Source organism: Lissotriton vulgaris, chromosome 3_1 (assembly GCF_964263255.1).
Source record: "Lissotriton vulgaris chromosome 3_1, aLisVul1.2, whole genome shotgun sequence".
In the NCBI taxonomy this organism is placed as follows: Eukaryota; Metazoa; Chordata; class Amphibia; order Caudata; family Salamandridae; genus Lissotriton; species Lissotriton vulgaris.
Window position 1 is genome coordinate 405,503,656 of NC_141689.1, and position 19,609 is coordinate 405,523,264.

The 19,609-nt window shown below is 45.8% G+C and overlaps 1 protein-coding gene across 2 annotated transcripts in view; it reads left to right on the forward strand.

The window, feature by feature from the left end:
* Positions 1-19,609, forward strand: part of ITGA2 (integrin subunit alpha 2) — a 616,173-nt gene that overhangs the window by 254,253 nt on the left and 342,311 nt on the right. The gene's annotated exons all lie outside the window — the stretch shown is intronic.

Here is a 19,609-nt window from a genome sequence, read left to right on the forward strand (position 1 = left end):
CATCTTTGCATAATACGCACGCCGTGTATCAACCTGCCCAGCTGGCAGGGAGGAATGTGAACAGAGCCCCTTGCTACCTTCCAAGAAGACTATTTAAGTTTCATCAAATCTTAGGAGGAGTGGCGCGCGCCTCCTCAAAAAGCACATGGCTCTTGTCTACCAGCTCTTTTGTGCAATACCACGTCACAGGGTTGGCAGGGACGCACCTCTGAGGACCTCTCAAAATTATTTCTAAGAAATCTCTCCGTTCAAACTGTGTCAGACCATAGCAGGCATCAAAGATTCAATACTGAACAAACCAAAGTACGTCTTTCACAGCCCAGGCTAAAACGTAAATGCCATAAAAGACACAGGCGCCTGCTCCGTGTCAAAAGGCTTTTCCATTTACCCGCCTCCCGCTGCTCCTCTTCCAATGTAAGCTCTTTCTGAAACACCGGAATCGTCGATTTAAATTATGTACGAAGAGGAGCTCGAACTGTGGGTGAGGCCCGGGGAGGCAGAACAGCAAGGCACTCGGTTTCGCCCGGCGGTGCCTAGATGCGAGTGGCTCCTTGCCAGTGTGACACTCTCAGTCTCCGCAAGTCCAGTCCATTCCATTCTGTGACATGTGTGGTTTGCGTTTTAACACTGTAAGCAAGAGGCTCCACAATTCCAGCATGCGAAGCGCTGCTGGATGTATAGCTACGAAGAGCTGAAAGCGTAACAGAAGACACGGCCACTTGGCGGCGGCCATATGGCTCACTGGAGAAGTAAAAACGCCAGCCTGAATGAAAAGAGCAGGCTGCAGGACAATCCATGTGAGGTATGAGAGAGACAACCAGGCAGAACAAGCGCGCACCTTGCGCTCAAAGTAAAAAAAAAATTTTTTAAAAAGTTTGACAAGAGGCAGCAGGTGGTGGGGAGAGAGGAGGGGGCCTGCACCTGTTGTCCTTGTGAGAGGGAGCAGGAACCATCTATTAATTACAAACAGATGGTTTGAAAGCTCGCTCTCGCAAGGGAATCGCCAAACGTGCCCACATTGCCATTAAAAGCAATGCAACTCGTGCACGTTTTTGCCTGCAAAAGTGAATCCATTACCAAAGGTCTTTTTCCTATGCAGCACGTAGGTGAGACCTAAAAACTGGGGAAGCACCCAAAAAGGAATCACTTTGCAACACTGACTTAAAATTAGATTCAGCAATCAAATTGTAATACTCCCAGCGAATCATGAAATGCACGTATACTGAACATAGACATTCTCCATGATCATCATGAGCCACCGAGCAATTAGAAAAGGAATCCAACCTTCCACTGAAAAGTGCACATCAGTGCAGATGATGAGGCAATAATATAAGGGCTGGCCGCACATTATTGCCAACACTTGCCTTTTAAATAATGTAGTGTGCAACATATTAATATCGGGGCCGATTCACAGAACTAACTTAAGACAAAATCCTAACTTCTGTGAATACCAAAAGTAGTAAGTTTAGGATTTTGTCTTAAGTTAGTTCTGTGAATCAGCCCCATCAGCTCTAAGTTTCCATACAGTCTTTTCAGCAGTATAGAGGTTGTCAACATATTACACATTCTTTTCATGAATGGGTGAGATAATTCAATACAATCGGCTTGCCAATATCTTGTTCATTCATGGTACTTTTGGATAGAAATCAATATGTCTCACTGAGAAGTCTCTCTTACCTTAATTTAGGCAAAACTCATACAATGCCACATAATACACATATACAAACTTTATGACATGGCAAACGACCTAACACATGCTTTATATCCTGTAGTTTTATTCTTTCAGGAACTCACATAGTACTTCCCTCTAATGCGATATTCTTAGTCATATTTTATTAACCATTTACTATGGCAGTGTATTTCAGTAATTTTTAAATATATTCTTCGTATGGTGATGTAAGATGTTTTAGGATTTTTCTATTCAAAATAGGCATTGGATTGATTACAGAAATGGAGACTACTCTTGTGGATAAGCTACATCAGTGACTGGTGATAGATATCAGATCCAGAGGTGAAAGTGTGAATCCCTATGGAACCCACAATGCGTGTCTATTGCTTCAAAAGTCAAAGGTGGCTTAGCTAATGAGTTGAAACCTGTCAAAGAAAAATCATGAAATGGATTATGCTCTCGACCCCTGATGCCTACTATTGTTAATCAATGTTGAAGGATGGAGTGAATGAAGAAAGAAGACAGGTCTAACACTAAAAGCACACCGACACCACTGTTGTACACCTCAAATTTGAGGTCAGCGACCTTGAACATGAAAGCTGATAGGTTCCTCTTAGTATCCTGAATGCAGTAAAGCGATAAATGGCTATATCAAATGATGTATGTGACCGTGGCCCCAGAAATTACGCAATTGTCTAAATGAACAGTCTCGAAATTCAGAGAATCAAAGAAAGAAAAAAGCAAGGGTGGGGACCATAATATATTGCTAAGTGTAATATTGATTGCCTATGTAAGATACAGTACAAACTCATGTTTCTTTAAGTTCTTTTACAGTAAGTGTTCTGATTCCCCATATCATTAGCACGCACACAATAGAATGGAAGCTGAGACCTCCTCGCCCCAATTTCCATACGTGGAAATTGTGTGTATGATCAGCTCAATTATCTATAAAAACCATCTTCCAAAACATCACCTGGCTGCTTCTCAATTGATTTTTCCCTCTCCACAGAACCATGTATAAGCAAAATATGTTCTCACTGCAAATATAAACTGCGCATAGTCAATTGAATGTAGCAATACCCTATGCAGAAGACTTTTGAAATCCACAGTAGGTCCCTTTAAAGGGCAGAATGGACACTGGCGTTATGATGTTGGGCATTGACCACATCGTTCGGATCCTGCACTGGCTTCCAATTTAATCAAGAGTCTGATTCATTGTTCATAAATATCAGCTTCAACCATAGCAAATGTTCAAACGCAGCGGACAAGCAAGCACCATCCAACCTACAACCAAATCTCTTGAACATGATAGTTGAAAAGGACTGTTTTCCAGTGGTGAAGGTGGCAGCTACAATGGAAATGTGGTCTCTTGGGAGATTACCTTGGCACAACCTCAACAGTGCTTCAGTTCTAATTCAACAGGTCCCTTTCTGGCCGTGTAGATGTGTCCGTTTCCAATGCGGTCCCTTGTCAGCGAGCCTATAGGAATGACATCCTTCATTATAGCCCCGCCTCTTCTTACTGTCTTACTCAATCTATGGCTTCCTACAGTGCTTAGTAATGGGAGGTAACCTATTTATTGTGCTGCTTTAAGGAAGGATGAAATAATGGTTGTGGAGCAGGTACTAGCAACAATGCAATGATCTCTCATGCATGACACCAAGGCCCTGATCCTAGGTTCCATGGTACTGAATACTGCCCTCGAAGATCACCTCAGGACCACGTAATTAAAAGTAAGATCTCAATGAATGGGGAATTACCACATGGTACCGGCTCATGGTACCGGCTGGTCTGGTCGTAAAATCACCCGGAATCCAATAATCCACGGGGTTTTACTGCATACTTTTACCACCTACTCTGAGCAGGTGTAAAATGAACGTGCTGGCCTGTGGGTGGGGTGGAGCGTGAAGGAGAAGGTTGAGGAAATACGGAAAAGAAGTGGGAGGTTTTTTCTGTAGCTCCGGGAGCATCTAGCCGTAACAGAGGCCCCTACAACCCTGCGCCGCAAGAGGGCCCCCAAATATCCAGGGGGCCCCAGCCCTTCGAAGTGTGGACCAATTCAGCCCAGGCAATAAATATCTGTGAGTTATGGGAGACTTAGGGGCCCCTCATCATATTCTGCAGGTCCCCATCACTTTGGTTTACGCCACCGAGGAGCATTGTATGCTACTCCCTTCCCCGGGCTAGAAAAAAATAAACTTGGAATGAGGCTTTTCTGTTGCAGCAGCCAATGTTTAGTACCATTTTGCCTCTGAAATTACCAGCCGGAACTCATGTTTGGGTCTCCCAAGGCTGATAGGCAAATTCAAGCAACTCATTACTATGAGGAAAGAAATTTCGTTCTACATTGCTTGGTCCACACCCTAACAAAAAATATCAAAGAATTAAATGCATGTTTTGGATAGTCTGAGACGTGTCAGTGTGATGTAGTTTCCAGGCAAAAGGTGAAGACTCGATTACGTTTAAACTGCCCGAGTGTTTCGTATATACTTTTGTGAACTGACATTAGCAGTATCCGCTAGTCATTCATATACAATTTTTTGTACTGAAACTTGAGGAAATTCCTGGTGTATAAATATGCACGGCCTGTTTCCTGCTGATATGTTTGAAAATGTGTATTAGCTGTAAGGATTGTACGGTGATTAACACTTCCCATAGTGTTGGTGGTGATCATTTCAGAGAAATACATGTGTGACTTTATAAATAATTCAGAAATTCCTAGCTAATTAGTGTGAAATCCATGTTTGGTATCAGTATCAGATGGATGATAAATTCTGCAAGAGTTTTAGGATATACACCTGCGGTGCAAAACTGATGTTTTGATATGGTTGAGCGAGGTTACTGCTCTATCCTAAACAAGATGACGCTTTTACGAACTAAAACTAGACATTTCTTGTGTCACTCTGAATGTTAAGGTTAGTAATCCCACATCTCAACAGCCTGTGTAAACTGCTGATCCAGTTCATATGCTCTCCGACGACCATGAATACAGCGGGTAACAGGGGCATGACTCTATCGATATAACTGTATGTTCAGGCGCTTTCTTGCCTTCTGGAACCTGAATCAGGAAATTCACATGTAACATAAAGGAAATGATGATACTCAATATGTGCAGGTGGGATCTGTTTCAAATTGGCGCCCATTTGTGGGCTAAATATTGTGCACTGTGAAGCGTACACGGACGCCCTGTATCAGACTTGTTTTAACATATTGCCTTAAAGCATGTGTATACTGTGAAATTGGTGAACATGTCATTGTGAACAACATTTGTGGCATTTTTTCAATGTGTACACATTCCAACATGTCTGCCAAAAAACGGCAACATTGTTTTTTGTCTCTTCTCACTGTTGTTGATTTGTAATGGACATAAAAAGAGACTGTTTCGCTTGCGCCATAACACCATCGAGAAAGGCGTCAGCCGAAACGCGTCTGGACATCGTGAGCCCCGAAAATAAAATCTTGGGACTCGCCACAAGTGCTTTTCTTTGTGTAGCATGATCACGAAGTGAGGAGTAGATATATATATATATATATATATATATATATATATATATATATATATATATATATATATATATATATATATATATATATATATATATATATATATATATATATATATATATATATATATATATATATATATATATATATACATATATATATATATATGAAAGCTCCTGAGTCTCCCTCCCGTCCGGAAAGAAGATAAAAGCACTCCAGGTTTCGCCACGATATTATTTATTCACAAGGCAGTAACGACAAACGCGTTTCGGACAATAGTCCTTCCTCATATATATATGAAAGAAAATCCCGACCGCTTCTTGCAGCGGTCTAAGCGGGCGTAGACCTCCTCTCCACCATTTGGTTAGATGTTAGATGTTAAATCATCAAAAAGCCATCACACTAATCAAAGTGCCAGCAGTGCAAATTTTATTTTCGAATGTGTCAGAGCAAGTGCCCTCCCTGACGCTTTTCGCTCCGCGAACGTATCTTGGTCACATATATATATATATTCACTGAAAAAACCATAGGTTTCACACCAGTTATAGTTAGGAATTAGCATTTAAAAAACTTATTAAATTCACTGAAAAAACCATAGGTTTCACAGCAGTTATAGTTGGCAGGAAGTTTTACTCGCATAAAACCATTGAAATTCCCACGTTATAGTTAGTTGGACTCAGTATAACTTGCGCGTGCAATGCACTGCTGATGACGTCACATATTACATCACTCATGACAGGGTCAGTGACATCACTCATGACATCACTGATGTCATGAGTGACCCAAGTGGCCTCAAAAAGGTGAATGCGCCAAAGGTGACTTGCCTAATCTGTGGCACTGAACTTTCAAGGGGGAACCCTAACAAGAAATACTCATTTGGCAATAACACCGTGATTCGCCACATGCAGCGCAGGCATCCCAACAACTATGCTGCGGCAGAGGTCCGTGAACTGGCCACAAACCCTCCCAAATCTTCAACCAGCACCTCCAAAAGAAAGCAACCCACTCCATCGGGACCAGAGACAAGGGAGATGGTCCTATACATACAACCCCAGTTTGGGCAATACAAGATCACTTGTATATTTTGTGGTAAGACCATCCCCTATGGTGAGCAAAGCATAAAGCTCATCAACCGTGCTGGTGACAACCACAATTGCACCAAAAAACAATAATTTTCCCTGATTTTTTTTTGCTCCAGTTGAGCCGTTTACAATTCCCTGTTTTTTGTTTCTCCCCATAAAAATAACAAAAAAATATAAAATTGTTCATAAAAGCCAAAAAAAGTACAAAATGTTCAAAAAAACATTTAAAAAATATAAAACAACAAAAAGAAGAAAAAAACCAGTTCTTTTTAGAACTACCTCCAATTTATAAAAAAAAGGCTACATTTTTTAAAAACACTGTCATTCTTTTTCCCCCATGGTACGCTCCCCGGTACGCTTCCGGGTGCGCGTACCGGGCGCTCCCCCGCGCAAATCGGAAAAAAAAAATTGCCCCGCGGGGCCCTTTTATGGCCCCCACATCAAACCTAGGGGGTCAGGGGGGGTCTACTCTGCCCCCTTTTGGTAATTTCCCCCTTTGTTTTTGCCACCACTTGTGTCTCGATGCTACAGAGACACAAGATGGCGGCCGCTCCAGACTGTTTGGAATGTTGACAGACACCCGAGAGCCAATCAGGTTTCCACACGCGAACTCGCGTAGCGCGCTGGTTAGCGCCCCGGTGCGCGTACCGGGGCGCACTTATAGATATATATATTTTTAACCTAAATTACTCAAAATCCACTGGAGCACATATCTTGAGACATAGCAAAGGCACATCGGGCTACCAGTCCCTACAATTTTGCCAAGTTTGGTGGAAATCCATTCAGCCGTTCGGGCTAAAAGTGAGGTTGACCGCCCTATGGAAATTAACATGGGGAAAACACGTTTTGGGACCCCCCTTTTTTCTTGGCCCCCGCTTGACGAATCGCCCCCAAACATTCAGGGAAGGACCGGAGCACCGCGAGGCAAATTTGAGGAAATTTTCAGGCAGATTCCTCAACCGGCGCCAAAGTTATTTACAATAGAATGTTGCGATTTCCCTATTCAAAATAATCCTAACTATATCTACCTACTGGCGACCGCCAGTAGGTAATATATATCAAACACTCCATGTGCAGAGAGACTCCAGGTACTCCTTCTTTGTCTTTGCCAAAACGGACACGGACCAAAAGTAAGTGCAAAGAAAATTCTTTATTCTTTAGTCGCCATAACGTTTCGGCTCATCTGAGCCTTGATCACATGACAATGTAACGCTAGAGACAGCCCAATTTAAAGTGACAGTGCACATGAAAAAACCTACCACGTGAAACAAATGGGAATAGACATGAACAAAATACTTATTTTTTGTAGTTCAAACAGGGAAATGTTAAAACCACGACCAGAATGTGCATTTTTTATAAAACCACTGATTAATAAATACACGTATAGATATTAAAAAATTTAATAAAACATCTAGACTAGTACCCACTCCTAAAATCAGTTAAATCAACAATGCAAAGACAGCCATTAGAAGCAAACTTTTGTGTAAATAAGCAGAGTAAAGTGCATAATGTGCAATATTGCAGCCAAGATGTAATAAATGCATATACATCTGCAATGCACCTGGATGTAATGACAGCCTGACTCTATAGATGGTATCAGTGCCCAAATGGCTAACGTTAGTGCCTTGATCGATCACACATCATTTTTATATGGACAGACCAAAAAGCTTAGTGAGCAGGCTGACTTAAACCCCTAATATGGTTTCAAATCATTGTATGAACAACCAAAGTGCAAAAGTGCGAATGAACAAGCTGTCAGTTTGAATAGTTGAATAAATGAAATATTGTCTAAGCATCACATACTGGCTATGCCTAGATCCAAATAACTGTGCAAAATTGTGCAATGCTAATAGATTATAAATATCTCTATAGGAAACAGATTATAAAGGTCATGATGAATGTTATTCACTAAAAGGGTTAACTGCAGAATTAATTCCAAATTATGAACTGTAAATATATCACAATGCCCTAGCAAAATTGCAAATTGTCCTTCCCATATGTGAATGAAACTAGTGCAAAATATCAAATAAAGTGATGAACTGTTTTAGACAGCTGGCAGTTAAAAACTGACATTTAGAACTAGATATGTAAGTCGAAAAAATAATAATGATGGTATGCTTACTGCAGATTGAGATTACATATGTAGGCAATTGGAAAAAAGATTCAGCGAGCAAAAAAGCCAAGGCCAGAGAGGACAAATCTTGTTACCATAGACATATATGGACTGATCATAATAGCCCAATAGAAGGATAAACGCCTCACATTTTGTGACTGTATTCAATTGGTTGTACCTGCATGTATAAAATGTAAATATATAAATATAAAATATCTAATATCAAAAGAACAAATAAATACATCAATATATATATATATACATACAAAAAACAGATATAACAGCTATAAAAGCCTAATCATCCTATAATATGTCTAAGGCTTGATTACAGTACTTTAACCTAAAACTGACTAGGCTCAACTTAATTTGCGAAGTTTAAACACCAGATGAGAACATAACTAATCATGTTACAAGAGCACCACATGCAGAGTCAGAACAGGATTGGTAATCTGTCACTGGTCACTGCAGTCTAATATTGGGACCCCATCTCAGGCAGGTATGCAAATCCTCTGTGATATTTAAGCCTCCCGGGGTTTTTGAATTTAACCTGAGGATATACTGGGTTTCTAATTTACGGAGTTTAGACTCTCTATTCCCTCCCCTTATACTTAGTGGCACAGCATCAATTGCAACATATTTAAGTCCACTGTTATTACTATTGTGGACCTCTCTGAAATGTCTGGCCACCGGGTAGGTGTTGTCCTGGTTTGAAATTACGCGTAGATGTTGTAAAATAAGCTTATGTGTGGCCAGCTTGGTGCTGCCAACATATTTTAATCCACATGGACACATCAGGACATATACAGTATACTCAGTCTTGCATGTAAGGAGCTTGTTGATCTTTTGCTCTCTATTGCTAAAGGGGTCCATGTAGGTTTTCATATTGACCCCATGGATACAAGCCTTACATGTCTTGCACTTGTAAAAACCACAGTTGGTCTGAAGCCAAGTGTTTTATCTATGACCTCTGGACTGGTATTGACTAGCCTGTCCTTCATCGATGGTGCCTTGCTAAAGGTGATAGATGCTTTTTTGGGCAAATTCGGACCTATCACTGGATCACTGAGGACAATTGGCCAGTTCCTGTTTATGATCCTATGGAGTGCAGTATGTTGGGGCGTGGCTTGGGAGTCGATGGTGGAAGCCGTCTGACCGACGAGCTCCGTACCTAAGCCCGCAGTAATCCTGAAATCCTGAGGGATGGCCCCCCCCCCCCGGAACCTGGGGAAATAGAGTGGACCCGCCCGGGGAATAGGAGGGCTCCGCTGATGGCACAGGAGCGCTGCTATTTCGTTTGCAGGCTCGAAGAAGAAAGTGACCGAGAGCGGGCGCAAGATGGCGGCCGCTGTCCCGAATCAAAACACGTGAGAGCCGCCTTGATCCCAGCGCAGGAACGGAGGACTCTGGTGAGGCTGGCAGCGGTGATTGGGGACCCCCCGGCGGTCTGGGGAAATTGGTGATGAGGAGCGGAGTGACCCCCTGAGGCGAGCGCACTGGGCCTGAGCTGGGAGCTGCCTGCATTGCCATTAAGAGTAGGGGTGGAGCTGCAGCAGAGTAGCCCAAGGCGCCGACGAGAGAGTGGAGCTCTTCCTGTTATCACCGGTGAGCGGAACCGGCCCCCCGGGCTGGTGTGGGGAGGGGGTGGCAGACTGCTGCCAGTGGGCAGGGAGCGGCGAAACCGGGATCAGTGAGCTGGGGAAGAGGCCATGGAACACCAGGACCGTCGCAGGTAGTCTAGCGGTGCCTGCGGAGACGTGGATCGTTGGTAGTGGATCGGTGGGCCCAGGAGGAGGTCCCGAGGTGATGATTGGGGGGCCAGGAGCTTCTGCCTGGAGGCTCATCCTGTTTCCTGGGCCTCATCTTTGCCACTTGGGCTGCTGGTGCCTCCCAGAGACTGAGATATTTGGCCGGGTCCGGTGGTGTTGGGGGGGGGACTTTAATTCAGTGACGGATGTATTGTTGGACAGGTCGCATCCCCCCTGGCAGACTCCCCGGTACACAGGTTGACTAAAAGCAGGCTGGAAAGGCAGAGCAGGTGGGACCTGGTGGATGTGTGGCGCATGCACAACTCGCTAGACAGGGGCTACTCATAATTTTTGGGGATGCACGACCTGCATGTCCGGTTGTGCGCGGTGTTGTGCTCGCCGCTGGTGGTACACACAGAGTACCTAGCGAGAACGATCTCGGATCATAATCCGTTATTATTCACTATGCATTGGATGACCGGGGTATCGTCCATCCCCACTTGGAGGTTAAGGCCTGAAACGCTGGAGGACCCAATCTTCCAGAGGGAGGTGGGGGACGAGATAACCCATTATTTTACTGAGAATACGGGATCGGTCTCCACGAGATGGGTGGAATGGGACGCCTTTAAGGTAGTTATCCGGGGGTTCTGCATAGGGAAGCATGTAGGGGTGCGGAAGGTGCAGCTGCAGGAAGTAACCCGAGCCGGAGGCAAATTGTGCAAGGTTGAACGAGCGTCGCCTGGCCATCCTGAAACTCAGGAGGAGGTAGGGACAGCGAAGGAAGAGGTAGCGGCGGCGGTGGAGAAACTGCGCTGTTTTGACCACAAAAATTATATTGCAAAGACGCATGCAGAGGGGGATAGGGCATACACGCTGCTGGCTTGGCTAGCTAATCCTGCGAAGAGAGGTTCTTCCATTCCTGCCCTGGAAGATAGAGAGGGATTGGAGGTGTATACCCAGAACAAGATTTTACACTGCTTTTTACAGTATTACGAAGACCTATACGAAAGCTCGTTGGTGGCGGCAGACTCCGACATTGATACCTTTCTAGATGGGGTTACACTTCCACATCTGGAGGACGACCATGCAAAATGCCTGGGTCGAAACATAGAGGTGGGGGAGATCAGATGCGCTATTAAGCATATGGCCCGCAATAAAACACCAGGGGTAGATGGCCTGCCGATAGAGTTCTATGGGAAGTATGTGGACGCACTGACGCTGAGACTAGTAGAATTGTATAGGGAAGCGAAAGAGTTGGGTCGTTTGCCTTCTTCCATGTGTGAGGCTTTGGTGATCCCACTCCAGAAGCCGGGCCGGAATGGGAAGAACACGGCCTACTACCGACAGTTATCAATGTTGACCACCGACCATTAGATATTGAGCAGAATTCTGGCGACCCGCCTTCTAGAGTATATGACGATGCTAATACACGTAGATCAAGCTGGGTTCATTCCAACTAGGAACACATCCACAAATGTTAGGAGACTGGTGCGGATAATGGAGGAGGAGCAGCCAAGAGCGCGCCAACCAATGGTGCTGTCTGTAGATATTGAGAAAGCTTTTGATAACCTGGAATGGACATATTTATATAAGACGATGGAATGCTTTGGCCTAGTCTCTGACTTTGTGCTGTGGACGAAGGTGTTGTATGCATCGGCCGTGGCCAGGGTGCGAGTGGGCTCGCTGATCTCGTCTCAGTACCCAGTGGCGCGAGGAACCCGGCAAGGGTGCTCGCTGTCCCCCTTGTTGTTTGCATTGGCTGTGGAGCCACTGGTGGCGAGGGCTAGAGCGGGCAAGTATTATGACGGATTGTGGTGATGGGGAGGCCAGCAACATATTTCATTACATGCTGATGACTTGTTGTTGTTTCTCGAGAATGCAGGAGGAGCGTTGGAGGGCGCGGCGGAATTGCTGTCGGAGTTCGGAGATATATCAGGGCTGCAAGTTAATTGGATGAAAACATGCCTTTTCCCAATTCGGTCTGGGGAGATCCAGCCAATTATGAGTAGGGAAGTAAGGTGGAAACCGAATTGTTTGGTGTACCTAGGGGTGCGGATCTACCATGGAGCCGCTGATATGCTAAAGGGCAATGTGGGACGATACATCAGAGCATTGAAGGGCAGCATGTCATTCTGGGCCGCCCTCCCGTTGTCGGTGACGGGCCGCATAGCCCTTCTGAAGATGATAGCGCTCCCTCGGCTGCTCTACTTTTTTAGAATGTTGCCGCTATGGATCCCGTGCTCGGTGTTTAAGACACTACGGTCGCCAGTGGTGGCGTTCATTTGGGGCTCTGGTAGGCGGAGAGTGGCACAGACGACATTAATTAGGCCCACGATAGAGGGGGGATTGGCGGTCCCCGATTTCGAGCGGTACTATTTAGCTGCCCAGTTGCAAGTACTGACGCAGGCTGTAGCTAGGGAATTTAGGGGGCCAGAGCTGCGGAATGGTGACGGGATCCCGCGCCACGTTTTGTCTTTCATAGCTATGCAGCAAAAACTAGACCTTAAAGATCTTTCTATGGAAGAGAAGATGCTGAGACTGTGCTGGAATAGGTCACAGCGCAGAGCGGGAGTCTTGCACCATTATGCTCCCGAGATCCCACTGGGAATGGTGACGGCGTTGCCTCACGGCGGCAACTGGGCATCCTTGGAAGAAGGGGAGACTGAAGGACTCCAAGAGATTGGAGATCTGTATGAAGATAGAGTATCGGTGCCATATCAGACCCTGCAGGACCGGTATGACCTTCCTAGGGGAGTATTTCTGGTGCATGTGGCACTAATAAAGGCCATACAGGCGCACTGGCGAAGCGGCCTAGCGGAACCTGGGACAACATCGGTGTGTCAGTATGGCATGATGGCAGCGGGGACCTTTAAGGCGGTCACCTGCCTCTATGCTAGGATGCTATCTGAGGAGCTGGCTCCACTGGATACCTTGAGAGAAAAGTGGGAGGCGGGCATAGAGAAACCTATTCCCGAGGCTGCATGGGCACAAATAGTGCGCAGAGCATGGAAGAGCATGAGGAATGCGAGATCCAACTGGTGCATTTCTATATCCTTCACAGGGCGCATCTGACACCAGGGAGAATTAGGAAGTACTTTGGGGTAGAAGAGGCGGCGTGCCCCAGATGTGCACTGCACAGGCAGGAGTGGAATTGGAGCACATGCTGTGGTCATGCCCAGGGATCGGAAGTTATTGGGAGGAGGTGGGCGCTATTCTAAATGCCACCACGGAACGGCAGCTGCATTTTGATGTGGCCATGAGTGTTTTGCACTGGTTTCCTCATACATCTAAAACCAAGGTTACTAGCAAATTTGTGGATATGGGATTGATACTAGCAAAAAGAGAGATAACAATGCATTGGAAGGCAAGAGAGAGCCCTAGTAGCAGGAGGTGGAGGGTGGAGTTTTTAAAGTGGGCCAGTGGCAAGAGTATGGTTCGGTATCGACAGGCAAGACGGCTTAGTAATGAAAAGGCGATGGAGGCGGCAGCAGCGTGGGAGGCTTTACTGCAGGCGTTACAGGACTACCAGACAGATGGGGTGAGAGAGGTGGATTAGCGTAGTAATGTGGGTGTGCCCGAGCGAGTACAGGTGCTTAGGAAGGTGGGGTCAGCTGTCACAGGCAATTTGCATAAGGCGACCATTGTGATAAGAGGATACGCACCAGTGAGGGGGGGAGGAAGGGGTCGCTAGTTGGGGATGATATATGTCATGTATGGCTGGTAGTTTTATGTCATTGTTCTTTAGTTACCAGACTTGCAATTATAAGCTAGCTGGTCGGCGATGATAGCGGGGATACGGGGAAGAATGTCGCCGAGATTAAACTACATTGCTGGTTGTCCTTCTTGTGATTGTGTATGATGACTGTATAAAACCAATAAAATGTGTTTTAAAAAAAAATGGAGTGCAGTATGTTGTCTACTAAAGCTTGTTATAATGCTGAAAGGAGCGGGAGTGGTCTCTTGCCGTAGTGTCTCCGTTTGTGTGGTGAGAAGATGTATCAGTTTGATTACTTTATCAGATAGAAGATCCCTTCTACTGTGACTCATAGACTTTGTAATTGCACTGTCTATTGTGTGTCTGCTGTATCCTCTCTCCAAAAATCTAGATGTACTGTGAGCCTGTGCCTGCTTTAAATCTATCTCACTGCTACAAATCCTTCTAAGGCGTAGCATTTCCCCGTAGGGAATGCTATTAATGAGATGAGGAGGATGGTAACTCCCAGTATGTAAAATCGAGTTCCCTGCCGTTGATTTTCTATAAAGCCTGGTTTCTATCTGATTGTTGGCAATGTAAACCTCGGTATCAAGAAACATGATAGATGATTAGCTCATAGTAACAGTGAAGTTAAGATTTAAATTATTATCATTAAGTGCAGACACAAAATCTTCTGCCTGTTCCTTCTGACCATTCCACAGGACAAACAGGTCATCAATGTAGGGTAGCCAAACAACTACATTTCCGTCAAAAGTTTGGCTGAACTGTTTTTTGAGGACCAGTTCCTCCTAGCTACCCATGTGAAGACAGGCGTAGCTGGGAGAAAAACTGGCCCCCATTGCTACACCTTTGAGTTGCTGGTAAAGCAAATTGTTGTACATAAAAATGTTATTCCGAAGACAAAATTCCAACATTTCTTTTCAAATAAATCAATATAAATATCAGTCATTACCATGGTCAAGGTATGTTGAAGTACCACAGTGTGTACGATGCATTGTAAAGGTCATTGCGCTGTGAAACCTATGAGCTAAAGGCATGTGTAATAATGATTGATATTCCTCCTAGGAAGCTCTCAAACTTCAAATACTTGCTTATGCCGCTGGCCTGTGCCTTCTGTGCACCAATCAAGATAAACTGGCAGACAGAATGAAAGACAATGAGCTTACTCTCACCAAATTAGAAGCTACTGCAGCAGGTATACAACATGGTAGAACAAATTCACTTCTTGGAGTACAGATTGAAAGACTAGGGGGCATATTACCAAGCAATAGCGATAATTATCGCTATTGCTTGGTTAGCGTGAAAAAATTATCGCCGAGCTGCGGCGATTTTTATCGCAGATAAACCTTGGTATTACCAAGGTTTATCGCAAATGCGATAAAAATCGGCCGCAATGCATGAATATCGCTGAAAAGTCAGCGATATTCATGCATTAGCGAGCTAATGCTCTTAGCCATGTTATCCACCTCCCATTGGATAACATGGCTAAGAACTGCTCAGGGCAGGTGTTAGCTTTTGGAGATATTCGCGCTTAGCGCGAATATCTCCAAAAGTTGGTAATAGGAGATAGCGATGTTAGCGACTGTTTCCAGTCGCTAACATCTTGGCACGCCCACTTTGCATGTCATTAGTGATAAATATCACTGACATGCAAAGTGGGGCCCAAGATGGTCGCTATCTCCTACTAGCTGTCGCTAACTGGTGTTAGCCACAGCTACGTAATAGGGAGATCATTTTATCTCCGCTTTCTTGGCTTTTAAAGCCAAAAAAGCGGAGATAAACCCCCTTGATAATATGCCCCTCAGAGACTCACTCCAGATGGAGCAATGTGAGAATTATCAGCCTCCCCAAAAAATCAAGGGACTCTCTATTCCTGAACTACACAACCACAGTCCAGCAGCAGTGGAATAATTCCTGCAAGGTTAAATATGCCTTACACTTACTGAACTTAACATGTAGACCAATGCGAAAATAATCTCAATTCTTTACAGAACCTCAGAACGTCAGAGAATAGGCAAATAGATGGCAGAGAGAAGCATCCTAAATCCCCCACCCTGGATCTCAAAAATCTAGCAGAAGATAGGAGAAAACAAAGTCTTTGATGCTCTAGGGGTAGTTGTGTTTTATGTTAAAGAGTTTGGGAACAGAGTGAGTACTGCCAAGTGGGTGTATGTGCAAGCTACACTTTGCTATTTGGGCTGGAGGTCGCACCTGTGGAACACTAAGAAGATACTACACTAAGCACCACAGATGTCTACAAATAGATATATGATATTGAACTAGAACATTATGGTAATAAGTAACATGATGAAAAGAGATATCATATATTCCTACATGCAACAACGCTATATTGATGTTGCAAGTCTGCAAGAGACATACTTAACCAATTGAATGGCATGAAAGATGGAGGGGTCAAGTATTCTAAGGAACATACTGTTCATATGCCCACAGACCCTTGATATGGATTAAATCAGGATTGGCATACAGTGTAAAGTACATTGAGACAGACTGAGAGGGTAGGTTCAACATAGTAAGTGGTATCCTTGACAGTAAACCCATGATGAGGGCCAGTATATATGTGTCATACATCAGCATGGCTGGAATTCTTATACAAATTAAGGCCTTACCTCTTTGAGCAGACTGATGCTCTCTCCGTTTGGGTGGGCAATTTTAATTTGTATAATTCACTAGCATTGGCCTGGCACATAGGTGTAGTGATCTGCTGCACACTATCTAGTGTTCCAACAAATACCCTATGTTACCAGCAATTCCCAGAGGGTTGGCCTCAACACCCACCTCACATCCATTTATCACAAGTGTCACCAGTCAGGTGACCCTTGCTAGAAAGGGGGCCATACGAGCAAGAACCTGGCCAGTTCCAGTACTATATAAGATGTGCTTCGTGAGGGCCTAGGGCCCCAAACACTACAATAGCTTCAAGTGGGTTGGAACCGTGTGTGCAGCAGCCCTGAATTGTAGTGAGGGGGAGAATGTAGCCTGACTATAAGGCACCCTTGCCAGCATGCTGCACACAGCGGGGGAGACTGATGGTGCCTGCCAGTGAATGACCCTACAGCAGCCGCCTGTCATAATCCAGCACCGGAACACCGACGAATGGTGTCCCCTGAAGAAAAAAAATAGGAGCTGCCCTAAGCTCCTGCTGCCTCTACACCAGTAGGGCTGTTGCGGACCAGGTGAAGGGCCCCCTGACTCATAGGGCATGAGATGAGCCAGCAGGGTTGGAATTTTTAGATGAAAGGTTTGGAGAAGAAGCAGGTAAATGGTTCCCTGACCACTGGAGGCATGCTGCACTGACCCTTCCCCTCCTACACCTGAAGTGCCCCTGGAGTGACTGTTGGCAGCCCTGGCAGCCATCCCGTGCCAATGGGGTCCCAAGGCCAGCATTGAAGGAGCCCCTGTGTTCAGCTCCAACGACTGCTCAGCCCTTAGTGTGAGTGAGGCTGCTGTGGAGGGGAAGGAGTAGTTATGGTTCCACTGAATGGCCTCTTGCTGTACTGTGCAAGTATGGTGATAAAGGGACCCTCACAGTGTCCCTGAGGCCTAGCCCAGAACAATAAAGCGCACTGAGGGCTGATTTGCAAGCAAGGCAGCCTTACCTGGAGCTTAGTAAGTGCAGCACTCTGCTTGCTGTGTGACTGGGCCCGCTCCTGTACTAAACATTCTGGAAAGGCATGAGCGGAAGGCTGGCAGCCTCAAGAAAGCTGCTGCTGTGGCCTCCTGCAGTGAAAGCAGCACCATCTGGTGGCCTGTAGCTGCAGCACACCTGACAGGCTGCAGGACAGGAGTTTGCCTTAACAGTAACGGTTCCTTGGAGGCGAGCCGGTAAACCAATGAGAGGATAGGAGGAAATCGTCCCCCTGGCCGCAATGTGTTGTCAAGCCTGCAGTGGGGAACAAGTAAACGGCAGCAAGCCGTGTTGTCAGTGGCAACCCAGGGCTGCCTGAGGAATTTTTCCTCAAGAGCGCATGGCTCAAAAAGAGGTCCCCATAGCATAGGGACAGTCTTGTGGGCAGGTCGAGGCAAAGCTAGCCCCGTGAGACATGTTGTCTTTAGACCACCAGGCACCTGGGAGGTGCATTATACAAAGAAAAAAAGGAAGTGCTCACAAGAGCGCCCGCCGGGCCATGTCAAACTGCTTGGTTTCTAAGCTCAGGGAATGATGAACTTTTGGTCTTGTGTACAGCCAGAGACTGTCCAAGGAGAGTGCCACACATCCCTGAAGTCTGCTTATCCTTTGAAGGGAAAAGACTGCACACCCTTGCAGAAGGAGACCCACAAGAAACACACAACTGCACCAGCCAAGAAAAGAGTGATCTTATATGTGAGGTCATAAGCAGTGCATTGCGGGGGTGGAAGTTATAGTTAGCTCTGGTAACTGTAACTACTGAATTTCTATAGTTTTGTACGAGTGAAATCTGAGCCTAACTATAATGTCCCGGTAATGTTTGTTTTTTTCAAATAAATTTCAATGTTTTTGAATTTTGTATTCTATTTCCTAACTATAACATCCTTGTAACCCTTGGCTGTTTAAGTGAATTTCTATTTTCTTTTAACAAATGGTCATGTTTGAGGAGTGGAGAAAGGGTGGGTCCCCCAACCAGGTCTAAGGCATCCTGCCATGTCGGACTTACTGGAGGTAACAGGAGGGCTTCTTGGGCCCCAAGAACCCTCAGCAGCTAAGAGGACTTCATCCCCAAACCAGTAGTGCGCCAGGAGGTGCATTTGGAGAGTGGCAGAGAAAGGGGGCAGGGCCTCCAACCAGCTCTCAGTAATCATGCTGTGTGGGACTTACAAGCTGTAACAGGAGGGGTTCCTGTCCCCCAAGGACCCTCAGCATCCCATGGGACTTCATCCTCCTATCAGTAGTGTGTCAGGAGGTGAGTTTGCAGAGTGGTGGAGAGAAGAGCATGGCCTCTGAGGACCTCTCAGCAATCCCACTGTGTGGGACTTATTGTAGCTACCAGGAGAGCCTGTTGGCCCCTTAGGACCCTCAGAAGCCAAGGGGACTTCATCTACCAATCAGTAGCGCACTAGGAGGTGCGTTTGCAGAGTGGTAGAGAAAGGGGGCATGGCCTCAGACAACCTCTCAGCAATCCTGCTATTTGGAACTTACTGGAGGGTTAGTAAGCTACCAAGGACCCTCAGGAGTAAATGGGACGTCACCCCCCAACTAGTAGTGCACCAAAAGGCGTGTTTGCGGAGTTATGATGGTGAAAGAGGGGGGACTCCAGCGACTTGTCGGGGAGGGCTCTTTTCCAATTCTTTTTTGTTTTATTAGGGAAGGGTGGTGCATGGCCCCCTCCCAGGCAGATATTGGCCCCAGAGACCTAATCTCCTGGAGCCCAGCCTTTTAAATATTTTTTAATACTTTTGGGGTAGTCGGACCGTGCAGCCCACCTCCCTGGGCCGATTTAGGCCCAGGGACCCATCCCCAAGGCCCATCCTATTTCAAATAGAGGAGGGGCTGTGCAGCCCCCTCTACTGGCCGATTTCAGCCCTAGGGTCCCCATCCCCTGGGGTCCGGCTTTGTCTGCGGGGTACCCCCAGGGTACCCAGTCTCAACTGTGACTGCTGGGGGAGCCTGAATGCCCCCACCATCCATGCTGGCTCCCCGCCTCCTGGGGGAGCCAGCATTGTTTTCACACACAGGGAGCTGCTGGGAAGAAAGCAATTGTGCTCACGCTTGCTGAAAGTAGATCAATTGCTGTGGCTTGGCAGGAACAGTAAAGCTTTCATCAAGCCACAGCAAACAGCTATGTC